General features: G+C 50.6%; 1 protein-coding gene across 3 annotated transcripts in view; it reads left to right on the top strand.

The window, feature by feature from the left end:
* DPYD (dihydropyrimidine dehydrogenase) overlaps positions 1–25,394 on the top strand; it is a 304,605-nt gene that overhangs the window by 50,932 nt on the left and 228,279 nt on the right. The window lies entirely within an intron of this gene.

Here is a 25,394-nt window from a genome sequence, read left to right as displayed (position 1 = left end):
AACTCACCGCCCGCCGACGATCCAGCTTCGCTGCCGTGAGCGGAGCCTCCGAGCGGGCCCGCCGCCGCGGGGACCGCCCGCATGGCCCGCTTCCCTCTCGGTCGCCCGTGACACAGGAACGGGTTTTCAGAGCGCACCTTCTCCCGCCCGGGCCCGCGTCCTCCTCGGGACCCTAAATCAAAGCTAAACGGCACGGGAGCGGGGCGGGGCGGGAGGCGGCGGCCTGCGCTGTCCCCCCGGTCCAGGCCGCCCCTCCGCCGCTCACAGGCGGCTGCCAGGCGCGGTTACCAGGCAAGCAGCAGGGGAAAGTAATTAAATTTAATAGAAGCTGCCCTCATTTTGAAGCCACTTCTATTTAAAACCACAGGGGGAGGTAATTAAATTTAATGGAAACAGTAGCTTCTACACAAAGATACATGGTCCTTCTGCATAGATGATTATGATGTCACGAAAGGAGGAATAATCTATTGCTGGTTCGGAGAAATTACCAGCTGGAGCAAAGGAGCCTGTTTTATTGTCTAACGTCTTGTTGTTAAAAAAAAAGGAGGAGGTGGAGGAGGGGGAGGGGGAGGAGGAGGAGGAGGAGGAGGGGGAGGAAGAAGAGGGGGAGGGGGAGGAGGAAGAGGAGGAGGAGGAAGAGGAGGGGGAGGAGGGAGAGGAGGAGGAGGAGGAGGAGGAGGAAGAAGAGGAGGAGGAGGAGGAGGAGGAGGAAGAGGAGGAGGAGGGGGAGAGGAAGAGGAGGAGGAGGAGGGGGAGGAGGAAGGGGAGGAGATTGACTGCGTTCTACAGACACACCACACCGCTCCATTGTGTGCTCCCTTTTTTTCCCCTCCTCCTCCTCTTCCTCCTCCTCCTCCTCCTCCCCCTCCTCCCCCCTCTTCTCCTCCTCCTCTCCCTCCTCCCCCCCTCCTCCTCCTCTTGGATGAAGATGAAGAGGATGAAGAGGAGGAGGAGGGGGAGGAGGGAGAGGAGGAGGAGAGGAGGAGGGAGGAGGGGGAGAAGGAGGAGGAGGAGGAAGAGGAGGAGGAGGGGGAGGAGGGAGAGGAGGAGGAGAGGAGGAGAGAGGAGGGGGAGGAGGAGGATGAAGAGGAGGAGGAGGGGGAGGAGGGAGAGGAGGAGGAGGGGGAGGAGGGGGAGGAGGATGAAGAGGAGGACTAAGAGGAGGAGGGGGAGGAGGGAGAGGAGGAGGAGGAGGAGGAGGGGGAGGAGGGAGAGGAGGAGGAGGAGGAGGAGGGGGAGGAGGGGGAGGAGGAGGAGGGGGAGAGGAAGAGGAGGAGGGAGGAGGAGGAGGAGGAGGATGAAGAGGAGGAGGAGGGAGAGGAGGAGGAAGAGGAGGACTAAGAGGAGGAGGAGGGGAAATAAAGGGAGCACACAGTGGAGAGGTGTGGTGTGTCTGTAGGACGCAGTCAGTCTCGGAGAGGTGCAGGCACTGGACAGGCAGTGCGTGGAGCTTCCGGTGAAAGACGCTGTGGGAGGCTCCGGCGGGCCTTGTCTCCCTGGAGCTGCGTCCCTCCCCCCAGCACGGCTGCACACGGACACGTCCTTTCTGTTACCGTCGTGTGTGTAGACGAGGCGTGCACACCGGCCTCTGTCCCGGCAGCACCGCGGCCCCCGCACGTGTGTGATGCAGAGTGGACGATGCGGGGAGACAGAGGAGCGAGCTGCGGCCAGGCCCGCAGGGAGCGGGCACCGGGCGGGCGGAGAGGGTGCAGGGAGCGGGTACCGGGCGGGCGGAGAGGGTGCAGGGAGCGGGCACCGGGAGCGGGGCGGGCGGAGAGGGTGCAGGGAGCGGGCACCGGGCGGGCGGAGAGGGCGAGGGGACAGGAGAGCCTCCAGGAGCACCGGGAGTCTCCGAGGAGAGGAGCCCGCGGCCCCGGGAGAACCCGCCCGAAGTGACGGTCCCTTCGGCGGCACGGGGACCGGACCCCTGCCTCTGGGCAGCACGCGTGCTCCGAAGCCAGGAGAGCTGAGCCGGCGAGAGAGACACACGGCACCGGGTCCGAGGGGCCGCGCAGATGCTCTGAGCCAGGGGGCATCGGGTCACTCCAGAGCTGCTGGGCCACAGACTCCGTTTACATGGCTTACACACACTGCACACACACACACACACACACACACACACACATGTTTTTGGTAATGTTGAGAATCGCAAAACACAGTTAGATAATTGAAGGACTAAAAACAGTGAATAGTTTGCCCTGCAGTGGTTGAGCGTCAGCGTAGGAAGCAGGAGGTCAGGGTTCGAGTCCCGGTCAGGGCACAGGCCTGGGCGGTGGGCTCCATCCCCAGTGTCGGGGGCCATGAAGGAGGCAGCCGATCCATGGTTCTCTCTCATCACCGATGCTCCTCTCTCTCCCTCTCCCCTCCTCTCTGACATCAATGAAACATAAAAATAGATAAAATGAAGGCGGTGAACAGCCCGGTGTACGGGCCTGGCCCTTGGTGTTTGCGCTGAGCACCTGCAGCAGGCCTCCTCCCTCACCCTGAGGTCCTGTCCGCAGGGAGCGGTGCCAGGGGAAGGGCAGGCCGGGGGCAGGAGGAGGAGGAGGAGGGAGGAAGGGGCGGGAATCCTCATCCTCCCAGCGGGTGGGTGTGCACCCTGATCAGTAATTCAGCAGAGAGTCACCCACTATCTGCCGATCCTACAGGAAGGCCAAGGGCCCCCCAGTGCCGTCCGCGGGGGGCCTCAGCCCCCATAACGTGCAGGCGGAGCGGACCCTGCCCGGGCCGCACTGGCTCCGGCCCCCTCGGGCTCCGCGGAGCTGCACCTGCTGTTCGTCTGGAGACAGACGTGCAGGGAGGCGGCTCCCGCAGCATCCCTAAGCCCACAGACCGTCCGGTCACCTGTGCCCGCCGTCTGCCGCCCGCCGCCCGCCGCCCGCACCCCCTCCCGCTCAGAACACGACGAGCGAAAGGCGGGGAGAGCACAGCCTGCCCGGGAGGCGGAGCGAACGGCGATGCCGGACAGGGAGGCGGGGGGCTGCCGTCCCCGGAGGAGGACTTCTGTCCGGACCCGAGACCGGGACCCCCGGCCCTCGGCGTCCAGCAGAGGACGCGGCGAGGCGGCCGGACTCTCACGTCGGAGCCCCGGGCGTCCTGGGCCTTCCCCGCACCGGTGTGCGCTGTCAGCGTGGACCCTGCACGGCCCCGCGAGCTGCACCCCAGCCAGAAAGCCCGCACCTTCCAGCAGGAGTGGGATTCCTCGGAACTGGTGGAAGAGGCAGCGGTTTGCTGTTTGGAAAGAAGAGATGACTTCATAGTCTCACCGCGAGGATACTAAAGGAAACTCATGCCCTGACCGGTGTTGCTCAGTGGGTAGAGCGTCGGTCTGCGGACTGGAAGGTCCCAGGTTCGATCCTGGTCAAGGGCATGTACATTGGTTGCAGGCACATCCCCAGTAGGGGGTGTGCAGGAGGCAGCGGATCGATGTTTCTAACTCTCTATCCCTCTCCCTTCCTTTCTGTAAAAAATTCAATAGAATATATTTCTTAAAAAAATAAAGGAAATTCATGTCTGTGAAGCATCCCAAGTCCAATAGATGCTGGGAGGGACTGTCTCTGGAGGTTTGATGAGGAGAGAAATGATAAGCTCAAACGTCGTTGAAGGAATCAGCCACTAAGCTTTGACTGTGTTGAACAACTTGATGTGTCACAGAACTAACAGACACCATCAGTATGTTGCATTGCATGTGCATAGCATGTTCGGAAGGATTACTCAGCGGGTCATTGGCAGAGGAGGTGGAAGTAAGCCTGGGAAGCATTCAGCTCTCAAAGCCAGAAGGATGGAAAGAAGCTAAACACAGCAGCCCTCACTTTTGGCCGTCGCTGTCACAGCATTCAGCGGGAGGAGAGGGAGACTGAGCGCCTTCCGGAAGGCCAGGGGCCGGAAGTCGCTGCTGCCTGGAAGCCAAGATGGCGCCAGTAGGCACCCGGAGCCTAAGGCACCGCTGTCAGCAGCGATTGCACTTCCTGAGACACGTTATGTGGCAGGCTGTTCCTCACACTTCAGAATGGGATGGTGAGCAAACAGAGCAGAACCTAGTTGTCTGCTGTTAAAGGAAAGTATAAGATCATGAACATGTTACAGATGTACTATGCCGTCGTATGTAGATACTAGGGCCCGATGCATGAAATTCGTACAAGAGCCTTGGCCCGGCCCCCGCCCACCACCACCGCCGTGGCCGGGGACCTCTGCCGGCTCTGCCTCGGCCCCTGCCCACTGCGGCTTTGGAGGGAAGGACATCCAGTCTAATTAGCATATTATGCTTTCATTATTATATAATAGATGTGTGTATATATGTGTGTGTGATGGAAAGGGGTAGCATCATTCACTCTGTCTGGCTATTTAAATGATCCCTAACATGATGCTTTTAGTGACATGAGAGTTCTCGTGTTATAATGTTCAGTGGAAAATACCACGAAAAAAATTTACATCAGAACGTGATGTCCACTAAATGTAAGAAAAGTAGAGAGAAAGGTAGGAATAAACCAGAGCACAGTAGGTGTGATATCTGGGTGATGTGCTTACAGGTAATTTTCTATACCGGGGGCATTTGATGAATGATTAGAACACCAATGAAGTGAGAGATGGAAACAGTGGAAAGAAATGACATGAGCAGTAGTAGGATAAGTGATAAAGACCAGAGATGAAACTCCAACTGTGACTGCAGCTCAGCCTGTTTTTAATCTTACTGTTTGTTGGTGATATAGGCTTAAAAGGCCTTCTATGGAGAATAGCGGTAACTGAGAGATGTGGGGCGCGGCCACAGTGTCTGAACAGGCTTAAGCCTCAGACTGATGAGAGGGCACGGTCCACTCATGGCCACGTGCAAGTCCCAGCCTGGAGGGCAGAGCCTCCCAGCACCATGATAGCCAACAGCTGTGGTTGTGAGCTTGAACCTGTGGTCCGAACACCTGGCCTCACGTGCCTGAGTGACGTGGGCTGGATAGAGTTCAGGTGCGTGTAGTTGAGTAGGATGGAAACCCAGGAGAGTGTTGTCAACATGTTGACCACGCCCTTCCTTTGCCTGGTGGCATCGGCTGTAAAATAAAGACACGGCTGGTCGTCCGTGGCGCTGTCGCTAGCACAACGTCCCACCCAGACCAGCTTCATTCTCTTAATCTGTCTTTTCTCAATCCCTCTCCGCCCCCTCTCGGGGTCACTGAACCTGGCTGAGCTGGCGCGGCACATATGGTGCCTGGGGCTGAGCACGCCATGGCCGAGCCGGCTCGCCACAGGAGAGAATGTGTGGTGATTGATGACATGTTAATAAAGTGAAGATATGAAGTTTTAAAATGTTTGTATACATTACTCTTATTTAATGAGCTATAGTGCTTATTTTAGTTTTAGTTTTTAAATTAGATTTTTATTGGCTATTAGTGAGGAAAGGAGAGGGAGAGAGAAAGAGCATCGGTGGGAGAGAAACATAGATCAGCTGCCTCCTGCACAACTCCGACTGGGGTCCAGCCTGCAACCTGGGCCTGTGCCCTGACCTGGCGACCTTTTAGTGCATGAGGCAATGCTCAACCCACTGAGGCTCCCCGGCCAGGGCTAGTGTGCTGCTTTCAGAGTACACATGTGTCCGACATGATGGACTTGCCTGGGAAACCTCAGGGTCGTCTGAGAGTACAGAGTGGCTCAGGAATGTGTCCTGTCTGAGCTCATGGTAGTTCCGCGGCTGTGGAAATACTGCATAGGATTTATGAAAATGATGAGATCAGAAAAAAGATTTCTCGGTGCAGAGAAAGAATGCATCGTCTCCAGCTTAAATCTCTGACTACAGTATAATAACAGTGGATTTAGAGGTAAAATTCCCAACTTCTTTTCATCACATTTTCTCCTTATCTCTGCCAACTCAACCCTGTGGCTGTGCCAAAGCGATCTGATTTCCGCATTATGAAATTTGCACCTGTCTTAGCTCTTGTGACAGATTCTGCACATGGCGGGGGAGGGCGGGCCGCTTTTTAACATGGCACCTCCCCATTTCCGTCCGAGGGGCAAGTAGAGGGCCGCGCACAGCAGAGCTACCACGTGGGAAGGTATTTGAACCAAATAACTTGAGAAAAAGGGGAGTTTTCTAATTCTGAAAAACAAAGGCCCATAGAGAATATGGCTCACGAGGAAGAAATATAAACATGCAATGCCAAGCTTTTGGACAATAATAATATCTAAACACATAGGTTGGTTGGATGTATGGACAGCCCTCTCTGGGGAGAATGTCTGTGACCTTTTTGGAGTGCAGACATTGCCGGTTAGGGGTTAGTGTGTTACATGCAAAGCCACGCCCGCTCCGTGAGAGCCGTAGATTTAGGTGACGTAGATTTAGTGCAGCGTCCAACCACCAGGACATATGTCTCCTCTTCCCTGGGCTGGGCTTTGTCACGTGCTAGGAATCCGGCCACCAGATGGCGATGTTGGGTCGCACAGTTCCTTTTCCTGGCTGTTTTTTCCTGGTGTAGGTAATAGTCGTTCTACCCGCGCCATGAATGCCAAGTTAAAATTTAAAGTATATCTATTTAAACTTGGAAACCGTTTTAAGAGATGCAACACGTTCTAAAGAGGAACTCAAAAGTGTGCAGTCGTGTCAATATCCAGTGAGTTTCTGCACTTCAGACCCGCAGAGTGAGGGGCAGAAGGAATGTAGCTCTAACATTTCATTGAAAGCCTGAGGCCTCCACAGTGGTTCAGAGACGTCTGAAGAATGCGTTGTTTTAGTTCCCCTTCTAGATGCACGAATCTGAAGAGTGGCATCTTGAATCTCTCTCCTCTGCTAGCACACGGTGGTACTTGGCCTGGGTAGCTTCTGATCTAAGGCCCGTGTGACTCCTGGCGGCCCAATAGTGCTTTAGCGCAGTGGTTCTCAACCTTCCTAATGCCTCAGCCCTTTCGTACAGCTCCTCCTGTTGTGGTGACCCCCAACCATAACGTTGTTTTCATTGCTACTTCATAACTGTCATTTTTTTTTTTACTGTAATGAATCATACTATAAATATCTGTGTTTTCCGATGGTCTTAGACGACCCTGCTATAGAGCCTAAGACCATCGGAAAACATAGATATTTACATTACGATTCATAACAGCAGCAAAACGACAGTTATGAAGTAGCAACGAAAATAATGTTATGGTTGGGGGCCACGGCGTTAGGAAAGCTGAGAACCACTGCTGTAGAGCGTGATGCCCAACTCCCCTCACCAACATGAGGATGCAGCTTAGAAATACAGCGCGGCCATTGGGAACGTGATAATCTCAGCACAGTCTGTGCCGTGTATCTTACTTGAATATATATGTGATGGCGTTAACTTTATGTAGTTTGTGTAATATGAGCATACATGTGCAGACACATTTTACACATGTGTGCACACACACATACACACTGACACAGCGATCTGGGTCACCTGCTTACCATATATGTAAGGGATGTTACTTTCCTTTTCCTCAGGGGAGAGTGAGAGCAAGATTTGACCTTGAGTGTCAGATGGGCCAAAGAGAAATGAACGTTTTTACCATCGATGGGAGGCGGGGGATAAGTCTCAGATTAATTCTTACCTAATGTTTAACAAAGTCAAATAGATGCTGAGCACTAGCATTCTGGGTTATGTATGGATTTAGGTAGCACCTGGCCTAGATGACTTTGGAACTGTGTTCATTTACAATCTTTTTCTCTACTGTGCACTTTGAACTTGAACTTAACTGTGAGAGTCACTGATTACATACTTACCAACTACAAGTTTTGTGCGACAACACGGGTGAAGTCAGGCATAGTCTAATTCCATTATATATCTATAAAATGCATAATTATATTCACTAATCTAAGCATTGGTTTACTCAATGAGGTGCCTACTATGTACCAGAAAAAAAAATGTTTGTTTGAAAACAGAAGAAAAAAATTAAATATGTAACTGCCGCTTTATGACCGTGTAATGCATCGAGAATGACAAAACCAGAAAAGAAAACATGTACTGTTGGCATCGAGGGTGCTTGTACTTAAAACAGCGACATTGGCAACGGCGGAAGTGGCATCGAGCCAAGGTAAACAAATGTATTTTCCCGTTAATGGCAGGAGCTGCGTGTGAGAGATGAGGAAGCAGGGACGCAGCTTTTGTCTGACTCCCAAAGCGAGTCTCGGCCCGCTCCAGAGCACGTGCCGCTGTCGATGCAGACTGTGAATGAGCAGCTAATAGCCAAAATTATTTAGGAGATAAAAATTGGTACTGTGAGGATTAGCTTTAATTTTAAGTATCCATAATTGAAGTGCCACATTATGGTTTTAATGTTATGTTAATCTTGTTAACAAGCTGTTGTGTATATACTATCATATTTTAATGTAGTTGCGGAGCTTAAGTAAATCATAAAGTAAATTGCTTTTGGAATCAGCCTTTTACAAGTGGAAAATTGGTGGTTTGCATGTTTTGAATACGTATTTTGTAATTATAGTTGGCATTTTCTACAACTTAAGAAGAAGAATAGATGAGGTTTATAGATAATGCATTATTGTGTATCGGGACTTGGGCATTTTTTTTGTGTGTGTGTTGCGCGTCGTGATTTGGGCTTATCCCACGTATTCTGTCTGATAACAGGTGATTGTACTTCCTTCTGTAAGAGTTCTCTTCCAGGCGATGTACATGTGCAGTTTAGATATTTCCTGTTGCTCATGGATTAGCACGTTACATGCGACAGCAGGTGGGTACACTTTCTAGCCCAGCATTTACATAGGTGACTAGGATGTAAACACATTTCCCCCATCGGGAGAGCTGATTTTATTCTGGGGAAACGTGCCCTGCGGTTGGTGAAGGTAGCGAGGACATTAGATGGGCTTCCTCTGGGTTGGGGGCTTCGGTCGGCACAGTCAGTGCCGTGACGGCCTGAAGCAGAACCAAGCCAGCATTTTAGCTAAATGTCCGGGCAGTGACTGTCAGCTTTCTGGGCTGAAGGTCTTTGTTGCAATGGCTCAGTTGTGCTGACGTAATAACGCACCCTCTAGCCAGTGTCTCCCAAAGTGGGGTGCGCGTACCCCCAGGGGCACGGGAAGAGTCTGGTGGGGGTACGCGTTGCACCGGAGTTTGGTGGGGATGTGCACTGCACCGTGCTTAGCTGCGCCTAATTCTACGTTCTCATGAGTCCGAGGGGTACTCAGCGTTACGGAAATTATAGAAGGGGTGCACGTATGTCAAACGTTTGGGAAACACTGGAGTCTAGACAACACGTGAGGTAATCGCAGGGCAGTGTTAGTGAGGCTGTATCCTAATAAAGTTTTATTTAAATAAACAGGTGGCCAGCTGGGTTTGTCCTAGTGGCTCAAGAACATATTTGTCCTAAATCAAAATATGTTTCAAGAATTTTTTGGTACATATATTATGAGCACGTGATTGTCTCTAATACATTGAAACTTAAAAATACTATAGGACTTTTCCAACTTTATTAGTAAACATTTACTGGGACATATGTCTCCTAACTTCTGAGCTGCTCCTTGTCATTGAATAAGCTACATTTCCTAGATCACTCACTCCACTACACAGGCGTGATCAATCATGAAATCACCAGCTAATTGTGAAATCACCAATATGCTGCCAACAGAAGCTATCAGCATTTTTTGAGGAAACTATCTTATTTCTGTCAATTCTTACCCAGGGTATTTCTTCATTGATATTTAGAGAGTAGGATGCAGGAGGTGAGAGAGATACATTGATGTGAGAAAGACACATCAATTGGTTGCCTCCCGCATGTACTGTGACCAGGGCCAGGGAGAGAGCCTGCAACCGAGGTACGTGTCCTTGACCAGAACTGAACCCTGAAACCTGTTAGTCCATGGTGGGAGGCTCTGTCCACTGAGCCAAACCGGCCAGGGCTATCAGTTATTTTTATAAATGAACTAGAGGCCATATCCGTGCACCTCGGCCTGGGGTCCCTCGGCCTGGCCTGTGGGCTCCCTGACATCCCCTGAGGAGTCCTGGATTGCGAAAGGGTGCAGGCCAGGCCGAGGACCCCACCGTGCACCATAGAAGCCGGGAGGGACGTGGGAGGTTGGCCATCAGGGAGGGACCATGGGAGGGCTCCAGGGAGTGTCTAGCTTGTCTCACTCAGTCCCCATTGGCTGGACCCCAGCAGCAAGCTAACCTACCGGTTGCAGCGTCTGCTCCCTGGTGGTCAGTGCACGTCATAGTGAGCGGTTGAGAGGCCTTAGCATATCATTAGCATATTATACTTTGACCTGTTGAACAGCTGACAGGATGACTGGACACGTAGCATATTAGGCTTTTATTATACACTCGTTAGGAGGAAGAGTCATGCTATCCATTAAAGTCCCTACTGGATGCCTGACATTGATTGGAAAATATTTACTGTGACGTGTTCTGTGGGCCATTATTTTAACTCCGCTGTAAAGTTTTATACCCATGGGACTATCTAAGAATTGCTTTCATTTAAAAAAAAAATTGAAATTCAACCAATATTTATTTTATAAACCTTTGAATGATGAATACATGTTTTTTTCTCTGGTCCATAAAGTTTTCTTAGGATTAACTGAGATATCACATGGGGTAGTCTGTGCTCTTCCTAAAAGTGCTCTTAATGGTCACAGCTCAATCTTCCTAATGCCTCCGAGGAGCCCGCGGCATTTAGTCTAATCTGGCACATTTCCTAACTTTTAGCCCGCCAGAGCGCTCCCGTTTTAAGAGCCATTACTCTGGCTGGTGGATAAGAGGAAATAATAACAGTAATTTCATTTGGAGATCTTCCCTAACATCAGGTTTTAGTGGGAATGGGTGTTCGTCATTGGACCACGGAGGTCATATTTGCAGTGGATATGTGGGCTATGTTTACAAACCAATTATCCTGCCAGTGTCTTCCGCTATCTTTCCGGAGAGTTTAGAGTAATTTTTTTTTAAGATGGGGAAGAAAAATGATCCACAATAAGGTTAAATTACTTACTGGTATCATATTTGTCATCGTCATATTTTTCCTTCATATTTCATCTCTCCCTTCTCTCCCTTGGATGTTGGATCTAATTTCACATTCTGTGAGGGAACACTGCCCAAGACATTTCCCACCCCGAGGAAAGAACTGGGCTGAAATTTAAACAGTTTGGATGAAAAAGCTCTTTGGGGAATCAGATTATTTTTTAAATTTTTTTTAAATAGTGAAACAAGAAGATCCTTTTTTTTTCACTGTAGAGAAAAATTACTAGTTTTGACGCACAATTAAACTTAAATGATTGCACGTGAATAAACTGTTACATCATGTAAGAAGCACTGTGTAACCCAGCGGCCGCCACCCTTTCGGACCTCACAGGCCACCAGTGTCCGTGGACCACCGGCTGGCGCCTGCTGGTGTAGCCGGTTTGAGGCAGCTGCCCCGGTCATGGAAGGCTGAGCAGCACCCTTGAGTTGGGTCATTCCCCTGAGAGGAGGGTGCGCTGTTATTGGGTATGAATACAAGACTTGTCTTGCAGTTTATTTTTATTCAGGATTATTCTGCTCATCTGAAGTTTTTGGAGATTTTTTTTTTCAGTTTTTAAAGATCATGAGAAATATTTTGTTCCACACATTTCTATAGACGATATAGTCATTGTAGAGAGAAATCGTGACTACATCAATGGTGATAACACCATTTGTGACCCGCAAGGTTAGAAGCAAACTAACGTTTTCCAGACGTGGGTGAATTATCTCATGCCTCTGATGATGTGTCCTTTTAGATATGACAAGCATATTGTAAATATGACTGTACGTGAAGATGATATATTTGAACAAATTGCCAGCCTGTTTACCTCCATGAGTAAATCTCCTTATGCTGTCTTAATAGTTTATACCCTCCTAAGTATGCAACATGATACATTCCCTGGAGTTGACTAAATCCAGGCTCTTGTGTTACTATTAAGAGGCTCAGTTTTTAAAATGCACATTAGGCCGAAACCGGTTTGGCTCAATGGATAAAGCATTGGCTTGGGGACTGAAGGGTCCCGGGTTGGATTCCGGTCAAGGGCATGTACCTTGGTTGTGGGCAGATCCCCAGTAGGGGGTGTGCAAGAGGCAGCTGATAGATGACTCTCTCTCATCGATGTTTCTAACTCTCTTATCTCTCTCCCTTCCTCTCTGCAAAAAGTCAATAAAATATATTTTAAAAAAATAAAAATAAATAAACAAACAAATAAATAAATAAATAAATAAAATGCACATTAGGAAAGAAAGTTGTTGTTTGAAACCATAAATCTGAAGCACACTCCTAACACACGCCTTCACGGTAGCGGATTCACCGCAGGTTCGTGTCCTGGATGTGATCGCAGCTGCCGCGCTGTTCGCTGCAGACAATGGCAGGCGGCCCTCCCTCTGCTCCGGGCTGGTCCACTCTGCCCGGCGCTGGGCCTGCCAGGCGGGGAGGCCGGTGAGCGCCCGGGCCCTGCCTCCCCAGCACCCGCCGTGGCCGCCTTCTTGGGGCCGGAGGGCTCCTTGGCAAGTGCTCAGATGGAAGCCAGCGACATGCACACCATCCCGAGTCATCGGCGTGCACGTGTCCGCTCTAAAACATGAGAGCGGAGGTCACAGGAGCAGGAGCCAGGAGCAGTGGGTGATCTAAAAAGCTGGAAATGGGCCCCGGGGGCAATCGGGAAGGAAACGGGCGCGGTGCCACGAGAAAGGGATGAATCTGCCAGGTTACAGCTTTTAAGATTTTAGTTTGTGCTTGGTGCTTTTCTGATTTCAATGCAATTCTTGAATATATCCTTAGAAGGCTTGTAATTATCATCTTTAAATGAGGGACCTCCGTGTCCTTACCTGTGATGGGTAGCTCAGTGGTATTAGGCTATGAGGACTATAGATAGGTGATGATCTCAGGGTCTCTTTCTGTAAACACTGAATTCTAACCTGCAGTTTGGAAATTGTAATTCGGGAAAAGTTGTACCTACTTGTGACGTGGTTCTGTACTCTAGTAGAATTTTAAAAATTTGTTAGTGGAGTGTAATAAAAAATACTGATCTAGCCCTCGCCGGTTTGACTCAGTGGATAGAGCATTGGCCTGTAGGTCAAAGGGTCCTGGGTTCGATTCTGGTCAAGGGTGGTACATACCTTGGTTGTAGGCTCCTTCCAGGCCTGGGCCCTGGTCAGAGTGCCTGCAGGAGGCAATCAATCAATGAGTGCCTGCAGGAGGCAATCAATTGTGGATATCGACACATTGATGTGTTTCTCTCACATGGATATTTCTCTCTGTCTCTCCCTCTCTTTTCTACTCTCCCTAAGAATCAGTGGAAAAATATCCTCTGGTGAGGATTAACAATAAATAAATAAATAAATAAATAAATAAATAAATACAAATAAATAAATAAATAAAATACTGATCTAGGATACAACTCACTGAATTGCAATAATGAAGTTATATTTTATATGCAAGTCTCAAATCTCATCTGTGACATCTTAGAGGGTTTGATTAAGAAAGAGGCTTTTGTTGCTACGATTAAACTATTTGTCATTTAGGGTGATGTTTGTATTTGTGAACCCGTAGAATTTGTCCCTAAAAGGGTAATGCTAGGATAAGTGATGCAGTGTGAGATCACTGAAACACAGAGGCGCCATTCCTAGACATGGTTCATTCCTTCCGATATTTACTGAGTTCTTCAATGTGCAGAGTACAAGCAGGCACTGGAGAGACAATTAAGAGCAAATGTTCCTGAGTTTTACCCTCACAGTCTAATGGGAGCGGAGGTGGGCATTTATCAAATAAACACACACGTGTACGTACAATTTCTTAGAACGGAGGTGACTCCAGGGGAGGGGAATGTTGCCAGTGCTGAGAGGAGGCATTGAGGAATGATAGGTACTTGGACAAGGATGAGGTCCTTGCGCTGAGATCGGAAGGAAGGCTGGGAGGCTGGAGGCTGGAGGCTGAGAGGAGGGTGATACGCCAGTGACAGGCCATTGGGGTGCACAGATATTTGAACATACGATGCATGAAAGGAACCTCAGCCACCCCAGACCTCCATGTTCCCACTAATCTACCTGTAGTTCAAGAGAAGTTGGCTGAGCCCAAAATGTGGGCTGTCCTCAACTCCTTTGAGATCAGAGCACGTCCGAAAATATTGTTGACTCCCTTTAAAGATCCATCCAGATTCAACACAATCCCCATCGATAGCTCAACAGGTGATTTTGTGGATATCGACACATTGATCCTAAAGTGTACATGGAGAGGGAAAGACAGAATCTCCCCTACGATATGGAAAGAGAAAAACACAGAGGATGGACTTTACCCACATTCTGTAAAGCATACTCCGTAACCAGGATGCTAGTGGAGGTGGTGGTGTTTGTGAAGGTGAAGGTGGTGCTGGTGGTGGTGGAAGAGGTGTTGTTTGTGGTGGGGTTGGTGGTGGTGTTGATGATGAAGTTGTTGGTGGCAGTGGTGGTGGTGGAACTGGTATTGGTGATAGTGGAGTTGGAGTTGGTGGAGGTATGGTTATTGGTGGTGGAGCTGGTGTTGGATGTGAAGGTATCATTGTAGCTGGTGGTAGAGGTGCTGCTTGTGGTGGAGTTGATGGTGGTGGAGGTGGTGCTGGTGGTAGTGGAGGTATTGGTGGTAGTGTTGGTGATGGAGGTGGTATTGGTGATAGTGGAGGTGGTATTGGTAGTGATGAAGTTGGTGCTGGTGGTGGTGGTGGTGGAGGTATTGGTGGAGGTGGTGGTAGTGATGTACATGAGAACTTTGTACCGTCCACTCAGTTTTGCTGTGACTCTGAAAACCTAAAAAGGTGAAGTTTATAAAACACTTTTATTTAAATTGTGAAAATATCTGCATAAAATCACAACACATTCCTATTTGTATGCACTTGAATGGGTAGTATTAAGTTGACTGACAGAAGCCAGCTATTGGTGTGGACGTGGCACAACTACAAGCTGATATTGTTGATGGAGCGCTTCTAGATTTCACTGTTACCGACTCCAAAATCTTTTCCGTTACGGCCCTGAAATAAAGTCGGGAGGATTTTTATGTTTTGAAAGGTGATTTTTTTCTCAGCATGCGGTGTATCCCGGGGGATGCTTCCTGTGGACCTGACCAGAATACTGTTCAGCCGCCTGTGGGAGCAGTGTCCTCTGCATGCAGTGACAGGCGGCTGACAGTGGTCTGGAGACCTTTAAGAGCCGGACTGCTTTTTACTTAGGAAAGTGTGCATTGTTTCTGGGGGAGTCCTTACCATCTTTAATATGATTCAGACTGGCCAGACTTCCCTTTGGGTTCTGACAGTTTGAAGGAACGCCCCAAACCAGCTTTGTTTCCTGTGCCTCCTGCGGCCCCGACCTTCCAGGGCCTCGCTTCGGCCCCGTCGCTGGGACTGACTCTAATGTTCTGTAAGCTCCTTCACCTCTGTGAGCCTGACTTTTCAAAACAGATTTTTCCAATTTATATTTCACTTACGAGAAGTAGAGCTAGGTCATTGCTTATCCATCATCAAAAAAGTATTGATCTTCCCTCCTCCCCCCCTCCAAAACCCAGCTGGTATAGGTTCTGGTTGCCACACAATGACGTGAAATAATTCACTACTTTTATAGGAGTTAGTTACTAATTGGTCAAGTTGAACAGGGGCAATTAAGGGTAGCTTGGTCCTAACAACTCAGTTCAGTGCTCAGACGTGTAGGTTTGCCAATCCTGAGAGACAGAGCTAAATTAGTTTTAATTGCGCCTTCTATGTGACCACTTAGGCGCTTCCCTTTCCGAAGTGCCTGTTTTCACAAGCAGAATGTGCAGCCTGTTATCTTCTCATTTCTCTAATTCCCTCTGCTCTCCTCGGAGAGGCTCTGTGGCTGAGCGTGCCACACTTCGGTGAACAGAATCAAATGATTCCGACTTGGGTGTCGGAGATAAATATCAATGAGATGCTGTAGGGATAGATAATGTCAAGGAGAAGTTGTAGGCTGTGTCTAATTAAGGTTTTATGAAATAAGTGCGTTTCTTGTTCTTAATGAATCTGTAGCGTGTTAAAACCAGGGCAGCCTGACCAGTGGTTTTTGGGACAGAGTTTGAGCACATTGGACCCTGGGATGTAATTACACGATTATGTTGGGCTCCTTTCTATCTCTTGTTTCTGCTATGTTCCTGGAGAAATTGGGTAGGAGTTTTGTGTGCCATCCAATCTTTTGGCATCTTTATAATCTGATCTTTAGCACACGCTGATAATGCTTAAAGACAAGGTGTAATTTACATAAAACTCCACATTAGACGTTACATCTCATTATATATGTTCTCTCTTTTTCCTTCAAAATTGTCTGCTTTCAACGACCACTAGGGTTTTGAAAAATAACTTTCCACAGACTAACAACTTTGCTTTTCCCCAAATTGAATGTGATCAGGCTTTTCACCGCTCACTAGAAATGAAATTGCATTGCTATTAAGCACAATTGTTCATAAAGCGACTCGTGCTTAAAAACCGTTTAAATGAATTCTTCTTACTTCACTGACAAAATAAATTCATTAGAAGTTATTCTTACTTTAAAGATGGGCCGTAGCTTGTAGAAGCCAGAGAGAGAGGGGGGTGGGGGGGGGAGGGGAGGGTTCGAGAGAAGCATTTCCTGAGGATTCCTTTCAATCGTCAATGAAGGTGTTAACACTTTGGTAAACGTTCTTCCTTTGGGCGGAACTAACCCTGGGACACGTGATAACATATAAGCATCATGGAGCATCCCCCTACATGACGGGCCCCAGACGTAGCCTTCAAGGCCACATTGCATTCAAGGAGACTCTGCTTTTCGCCTCTATTTGACTCTCATCAGCAGAGGGAAAAACAGTAACTTTGTAATCTTTGAATAGTAAGACACAGGCTGTTGACTTTTTCTTTTTAATTCAGAGAAGACCCATTTGTCGGGACACTTCTCAGGGCTCCACTTCTGCGGGGCCCGGACACCGGTCGGTCGCTGGGAGCCAATGAGTGCCCGCATTTCCACGGTCAAAAGCCAGGCGCAGTCATGTCCTCAGGAAGGATGGCTGGCGTCATAGCACTTCGGAATCACCTTTTCGATGGGAGTCCTTCATGTACTTTTGCCACCCTGTTTTATTTTATTTTATTTTTAAAATATATTTTATTGATTTTTTTACAGAGAGGAAGGAAGAGGGAAAGAGAGTTAGAAACATCAATGAGAGAAAAACATCGATCATCTGCCTCCTGCACACCTCCTACTGGGGATGTGCCCACAACCAAGGTACATGCCCTTGACTGGAATCGAACCTGGGACCCTTGAGTCCGCAGGCCAATGCTCTATCCACTGAGCCACACCGGCCAGGGCCTTTTGCCATCCTGTTTTGATCCTGAATATGAAATGATAACTCAGAGACTCTTACATCGTCTGTACAGGGAGATCGGGGAGCACAGCGAGACTGCGATAGGAACCCGGTGATGGATTATAAAGCAGAGCACTTCCTGGAGGGCAGTCCAATTACTAAATGGTAAAGCAGGAACACAGCACAATGGAGTGCGCTTCCTCTATCTGTTTCAGGGAGTTTAGCACAGCAGGGGGGCCGTGTTCCTGTGGCTGGCGCCTCAGACCTGCAGTTCGGGGTGTAATTGCAAATGGAAGTTGTGCGGAAGGCATCATATCTGAGCTAATAACCTGAGCCCCAGAAATGAGATAATTATGCAGCATTTAATAAATTTAATTTGCTTTTATTGTGATCATTTCATACCTTTGGTTTGAGGAAACAGTGTGTTTGTTTGAAAAGATTAATGAACTTGGATATTGAAGACATGTTGGGTACTGAGAGCCAAACTTCTAGTCATTTAATGCTGGTTTTTTATTTTTATTCTTTTGCCTCTGAATCAGGGTCTTGCAGGGGTCCATTTATTCCTTGACAATTCTGTTTAGTTTTTTGGAAAAAAAAATGTGACTAGTTGTATAAATTTAAGAAGCACCACCGTGACCAAAAAATGTCAGTTTCAAGAGTACGTTTGAAAAAAAAACAAAAAAAAAAAAACCTGAAATAATTTCAGAGCCACACCTTGGACTGTGACATGAAAGGAAAAATATGTTCATTATATGGATTTGTAGAAATTTAAAACATATTTATATAAATGGCAAGAGGTCTTGCTTGGCCAGTGTGGCACAGTGGTTGAGCATCAGCCTATGAACCAGGAGGTCACGGTTCCATTCCTGGACAGGGCACAGGCCCGGGTTGCCCCAGTAGGGGGCATGCAGGAGGCTGCCTGGCAATGATTTTTTTCTCACCATTTGTGTTTCTCTCTCCCGCTCTCCTTTCCTTTTTCTGAAATCAATATATACATTTTTAAATTAAACTATATATATATATATATATATATATATATATATATATATATATATATATGGTTTAAAATGGCAAGAGGTCTAGGTTTCAGCCAAAACAGGAGGGGTAAGTAGCAAAGTGTATACATCTCCACTAAGAGAGCGGGGGCCAAAGTCAGGGTCCCGGACAGTGAGCCATGGAAGCGTAGAGCCGGGGACTCGGCCACACAAACCCCTGAGGGCTGTGCCGGGCACCCACAGGCCAGTGGTGCTTGGAGTGGGAGGACTGGCAGGGCCCGGGGTTCCTCGCCCTTTCTCACGCGGGCTCCTCCTGGGACAGGGGCGGCCCGCCCTGCGTGCGGACTGGCTCAGTGGCCCTTCGCAGCAGGTGCGTGTGCCGTCTGCGAGGATGAGGCCAGACAGCAGCTCTTCGTCCCGCCCTCTGACATCCTGGCCGTTCCTACTCAGGCAGGAGAAAGTCCGGCCTTAATTAAGGCTTCTGTTCACATGTTCATCATTAAAAAGTCTTCACAACCTCCGAGAATTCACTGGGAACCAACTGTCAGACTGCTGGATGCAGCACCAAACCTTCCGGGAGGCGTTCCACTGCCCACGCTCCCGCTGCACGGCCGCCCGCCCTCCGCGCCCTCTGCCCCGCAGCCGATCGGCATCGCACCCCTGCAAGGGACAGGCTCCGTGCACATATCAGGGCATGTTAGTCGGTTTACTTTTTTAATATATTTTTACATTTATTTCAGAGAGGAAAGGAGAGGGAGAGATAGAAACATCAGTGATGAGAGAGAATCGTGGATCAGCGGCCTCCTGCCCGCTCCACACTGGGGATCGAACCCTGACCTTCTAGAGCAATTGAGAACTGAGATCTTGCGAACCCTCCACCCCTGCCTTTGTCCCAGTCCTAACTCCTGGTCCATACTCCCATGTCCTCGTCTCTCCTCACAACTTAAAAGAGAAATCTAACAAAATATTAGTGTTCTGAGTATTTTTTAAAATATATTTCGATCGATTTCAGAGGAGAAGGGAGAGGGAGAGAGAGATAGAAACATCAATGATGAGAGGGAATCATTGATCAACTGCCTCCTACACTCCCCCTACTGGGGATCGAACCTGCACCCTGGGCGTGTACCCTTGTCCAGAATCGAACCTGGGACCCTTCAGTGCCTCTTGAGAAACTGGACACAACTGAGCTATCACATTCAGTATTTTGTGTACCGTGTGCATTCAGCTCTTACTTAGATGTACTTGGGATGAACCAACTGCCTCTGGCCTAACTGATGTGTAGACATTAGCAAAGGAGCTGTAAGCTCAGTAGAGTAACGTAATCTGTTTATAAAATATATTACCGTAATTTATTGTTCGATTGCAGCTTATTCTAAAGCCTAGGAGGACATATTACCACGTGATAATTGCAGATCACCTTTCATGGTGCCTATAAATGTGATTAATTTACGCATTGATTTTCCCACCCCCGATTGAATGCTCTGAACTCTGCAGAACGTCCTCGGAAGTCAGCCCCCTTTCCCAGAGGAGTGCCCTCCCCTGCGGGCGGCCGCTGGAGAATTCTCAGTGAGGAGGAGCTGTCAGGAGAGAAACAGATCTGCCCAGGAGCTGGGAGAACACGGAAAGCTAGCCCCCGGGTCTCCCGCTCCCCGCAGGTGTGCTGACCGCGTCCTGCAGAAAGAGAGATGTAGGCAGGCCGTCTCTGTGAAGCGCGCGTGAGAGACAGAGGCACAAAGCACGCTCGGGCCCCGCGTGCAGACGCGGTGTTCCCTGGAAATGCACGGATTCCGCAGGAAATCCCTCTCTCCCTGCCGATCCCCGTGGGCGTCCAACCGGCCCTTTCCGGATCTTCGAGAAAGAACCCGCAGAGAGGAAACGCTAAAGCCCCCCTCTGCTTATGCAACCGAGTTTCCCCTCCACCCGCGACTCTTTCCCTTTCCTTTTCTTTTTAATTGAATTTGTTGGGTGGCATTGGTGAAGAGCCACACAGGTTTCAGGGTTCAGTCCTGCAAAGGCCATCTGCATGATGCATTGTGTTCCCCACCCCACGCCAGGTCTCCTTCCCTCCCCATCCATCTCCCCTGGACCCTCCGCTCCCTCCCCGCCCCGTCCCTCTGGCCATCACCGGGCTGCTGTCTGTCTGCGGGTTCGCAGCCTTCCCTGGTCCCCGGAAGTCATCACTGGTCCCCGGAAGTCATCACTGGTCCCCGGAAGTCATCACTGGTCCCCGGAAGTCATCGGAGCGGCACAGGCTCCGGGCAGGGAACAGGTGCCCAGTCTCCTCGGGGCAGCGGCGAGAGGCGGGAGCACTGCTGTCCCCGCCTCAGGAATAAGCACGGGCGCCTGGCATGGCAGTCACCTCGGCTGCTCCTTCCCGTCCCCCCTCGGTGGCAGGGCGGTCCCCTGTCTCAGCTGCCGGCCCGGTGCGCCCTCGGCGGGTGTGCGGTGGCATGTAGCCCAGCTGTATCCCGGCACTGAGGCACACCTTCTACTGGCGGAAGAGGACACTGGGAGGAGATTAACTCTCTTTTTCATCCTCCCCGCAGCATATTTCTCTCTTTATTCGAGAGAGAGAGGATGGGAGAGAGAGAGAGAGAGAGAAAGAGACAAACATGGATGTGAGAGAGAAACAGCTATCAGTTACCTCCCAGATGCACCCAGACCTGGGATCGAACCAGATACCTAGGTCGGTGCCCTGACCGGACTCGAACCCACAACCTTTTGGTATTGCAGGGCTTACCTCTATTTTGAAAAGCATCCTCATTCCCGTCGCTTTACCCAACGAAGAACTTCTCCGTTCAGGATCTCCCCAAGGCTTCGGCTTTTTATTTTTAAAAAAATCTTGATTGTTTGAGAGTATTACAGATGTCCCTTTCCCCCCACTGACCCCGCCCGGGCTTCGCGGCCTGCTGCCGGTCCCGGGGACGCACAGAGGCAGCTGGTCACCGCCTGACCTCCCTCCCGCTCCGCCCCGCCTCCGAGGCCCGCAGCCTCAGAACGGAGGACACACAACATGGTTTTCTTCCGCGGAGGACCTCACAAACATGGCAGATGGCTTCTTATTTCTGCATCTCAGACTTGGCGTCTTTGCCAGGAACCTTCTCTAAGGGTCTGCCGCTTCTCCACCTCGGGCTGAGTTGAATCTGCCAACAGCCCTCCTCCCGGCTGGCAGGGCCCCCGGCCGTGGACACCGCTGTTCCAGCGGAACCAGGAGCTGGTGGACATCAGGCCAGCGGCCGCCCTACGGCACCCCGACCTGCCCTTCTCCCCAGCCCGGCTGTCAGGGCCTCTTCCTCTGTTTGGGGTGCGAGTCCCGTCACCCCACCTCACTGGAGACCCCAGGCGCGGTGGCTGATCTCAGCGATGAGTTCCAGTGTATCCCCCGGAGTCCTCCCGGAGCCTGTGGCCTGGGAGGGGGGTGCTCCTGCCTTCCTGAGCTTAGGGGCTATCTGTGTGCGTGCTCATCCTGACCATTCTCGTAGTCTTTTCTGCAGTTGAACAGAATGCTCCATTTGTCTCATTACTTTGGTAGGGAGACTAGAAGGCAGCACACAGATTTTAGCATCTTAGCTCTCAGCATCCAGCGACAGGTGTACTCCCCACCCCCACCCCCAGCCAGGGAGATAAAACACAACATGGGAAGCTGTGATGGAGTCGTCTAGACGTTAGGAATGGCCATGCAGGAAAGAAAGGTTTATGCAATGTCCCTCCGCCCCCCTCTCCCCCCCCCAAGCAGGAGACTAGCCAGAGCATCGAGCTCCACCACATCCTTGCAGGTCTGTGCTGTATGTTAACAAGCTTTGCTTTGCACATTTTGTTATTTTTAAATCAGAGAAACGGAGCGATGCCTGCTTGTTGCCATGAGAGCGCGAATGAACTCCTTGGCCTCGCTGTGTGCGAAGGGCGGGCGGCCTCAGACGCCGCTCTCCGCAGCAGAGCGCGGTGCTCAGGAGCGACCCTGGGTGTGTGAGTGTGAGTGTGTGTGTGTGTGTGTGAGTGTGAGTGTGTGTGTGAGTGTGTGTGTGTGTGTGTGTGTGTGTGTGAGTGTGTGTGTGTGTGTGAGTGTGTGTGTGAGACCATGGTGTCCACTGCAGGTGCACCCCGAGGGGCTCCGGAGAGGCTGACGGCAGGGCGCCCTCGGGTGGGGCGGTCCGTCCCTGGAACAGGTACCAGAGGGGAGGGGACTCTGTAATGGGTGCTGCTTGTTATAAAATGCAATCATCTCTGACAGATGGTGGTTTTAAATGAGAACATTACAAGCATCCAAAGTGGACTGGGCACATTTCATGGTTTTGCTTTCTTTACACACATACACACACACACACACACACACACTCACACTCACACACACAGACACACGCACACACACACACACTCACACACACACTCACACACACTCATTCACAGGGAGATGTCTTTGGGGCGGTCACACACGTGCACATTTTCACACGTCACCCTGGCTTCTCTCCTCTGGGTGTTCAGAGAAGGGATGGATTCCTTACAAATACCCGCACTTTTCTAAGGCGCCAGCCCCCAAGCGGGGCACGTGTGGTGAAGGTTACACTAACGGTAAAGAGAGAAGGCAGTGATTTCGGAAAAATCGCCTTTGCTCCTTTAATAAGATTTGAATGCCGCCCATCCCTTGTGATTGGAACGCATTGAGAATGCCAGGTATTTTTTAAATAAGTGTATTGTTATTGATTCAGAGGGGGAGAGGGCAGCAGCATTGATGAGAGGGAATCATGGACCGGCTGCTCCTGCACACCCCCACCCTGTGGGTGGAGCCCATCACCCGGGCCTGGGCCCCGACCGGGAATCGAACCCTGACCCCCTGGTTCGCAGGTCCACACTCAGCCCCTGAGCTCCGCGGCCGGGCTGGGCTCCATGTCTTGAGGACAGCGGCGTAGCTGACAAATCGTCCCTCTTTACACGCTCTCGGGGCTCAGGCCTGTCTGTCTGTCCTGCTCTGTGCCTTTCCCCGCGAAGCGCACTGCACCCTCCCCAGCTCCGGCAGGTGCACCGGTGCTCGCAGCCGTTAGTATGAGGAGCGGAGACAGGGCTTTGTTTGCAGCGGGGAGGAATCGAGGAAGGACGGAAGCAGTGGGCACGGTCCCTCCCTCCGCAGCCTCAGTGCTGGAGGCCATGGCCCCTGTTTGCGGTCCCTCCCGGGTGCCCGTGCCCACTCGCTCAGGGACACACATGCAGGGCAGCGGGCGCTGGCGGCCATGACGCTGCCCCCAGAAACCAACGCTCACGATAATGCCCCGCAGGGTCGGCCTACACTCTGCTCAAGGCTTCGGCTCTGAACCGGCTTCTCCTGAGTGTCCTCTGTTGCCATGGAAACAGTTTTATTACAAGTAGGAGGGGTTGTGTGGGAAACGTGCTGCTTCCTGTGAAAGGAGACGGGGTCAGGCTGATTCAGGATGGAGATGCACCTTCAGGCGGGCGTGGCCCTCCCCGGAAGGGTGCTTTGTCGCTGCATCTCCTCCTCCCTCCATGTGTGTCTGTCTCTCTCTCTCTCTCTCTCTCTCTCTCTCTCTCCCTCTCTCTCTGTCTCTCTCTCTCTCTCTCTCTCTCTCTCTCTCTCTCTCTCTCTCTCCTCTCTCTCTGTTGTGGGTGTGACTGCTCACCTGAGGATATTTTCCCATGGATTTTTAGAGAGTGGAAGGGAGGGGGAGAGACACAAAGAGAGAAACATCGAGTGAGACACACATTGATTGGTTCCCCCCGCACACTGCCCTGACCAGGGCGGGGATCTAGCCTCCAACCCGGGGAGGGGCCCGGCATTCTGTCCATTGGGCCACACCAGCCAGGGTTTCTCCATTCCTTCTCCCCCAGCTCTGGCCCTGTCACCTGTGCCTTCGTATTCCTGCCTGAAGGGGAAGCAGTGCGGGTCTTTTTCTGGCGGGAAAATGTTGTATCTGGGTAACACCTCTCCCGCTCCCTCCATCCAGGAGGAGAGCACAGCTCGTGTTTCCTGGGCTCCGAGGCAGCTTCACAGAAACCCACTTTAAAGATAACAGCCAATTCATATCCATGCACAACTGGGCCGGGGGTGCCTTGCCCTGTTGAGAAGGCCAGTCCCTCCTGTCAAGACTATTCAAACATTATTTTGTCAAAATCAGAGTTTATTTTTTTTTATTTTATTGTGTTTTTATATTCAACAACCTTGATTCTAGACACAGAAGAGAGATATGCGAGGGAGACACCTCGACTAGTTCCCTCCTGCACGTGCTTCAATCAGGGTTGGGGATCAAACCTGCACCCCAGGTATTTGTCCTTGACCAGAATCAAACATGTGACCCTTTTTTGGGGGGGCGGGGGGGCGCGTGAGCTCTAACCATGGGGCAGCACTGGCCAGGGCTGCTTGTCTTCCTCTGAGGCTGCGGTGTGTGTTTCCCTGGAATAGCCCCCAGCCCCTGCGGACTTCACGTGTCATTGGAAGCATTTTGCCAGTTGAGCGGCCAAGTCTGGGAAGCCGCAGGCCGGAGGGCAGGTCTTCGCTTGCGTGTGACAAGGGGCCTGTCTCCGTCTGCTTCCTTTCAGCCAGAAGGCGGTTGTTTCTGTTTTGTTTGCGGTCTGTGGAGTGCGCCTTGCTTGGGAGAACTGGGAGTGAGCCTCCTTCCGAGCTGCCAGCTGCCGCAGTGTGTTCGGGAGGCCCGCGGCCCTCCCCGCGGCGGCGGCAGGTGCCGGCCCCGGAGCCGGGCGGCGCTCCCTCCCCAGATGTCTCCACTGCGAGCGGCGAGGGCCTCAGACTGACGCTCGGGGCAGCAGCGAATCAGTAATTACACTCAGCAATATGTCAGCGCACACATCCTGTGTTTTTAAATTTGTGTTTCTTTGCCTGCAAACTTCAAACAAGAATGGGAAACTCAAGTGAATTGTCAACGGATGTTCTTACCAGGACGGTGACTTTATTGTTCGTTATTCGCCAGTTCCTCATGGTCTCCGTTCATGAGCTAACTAACCTCCACCGAGCGGTTGGTTGAAATACGCTGGTTCCCCATTCTGCACAGTTCAAAGCGTGCAGCACAAGGAGTTACTCGTGTTTTTCCTCGATTCTGAGACATCCCTGGTTAAAAAAAAAACAACTGCTTTTGGCAAAGAATGCTACTGCATTACACGTAATTATAAAATCTAGCTCCATCTCAG

The sequence above is a fragment of the Pipistrellus hanaki genome, assembly GCF_964339955.1.
Source record: "Pipistrellus hanaki genome assembly, chromosome: 18".
Classification (NCBI taxonomy): Eukaryota; Metazoa; Chordata; class Mammalia; order Chiroptera; family Vespertilionidae; genus Pipistrellus; species Pipistrellus hanaki.
The sequence above is the reverse complement of the archived record's forward strand: the minus strand, read 5'-3'. Positions and strand labels throughout refer to the sequence as shown.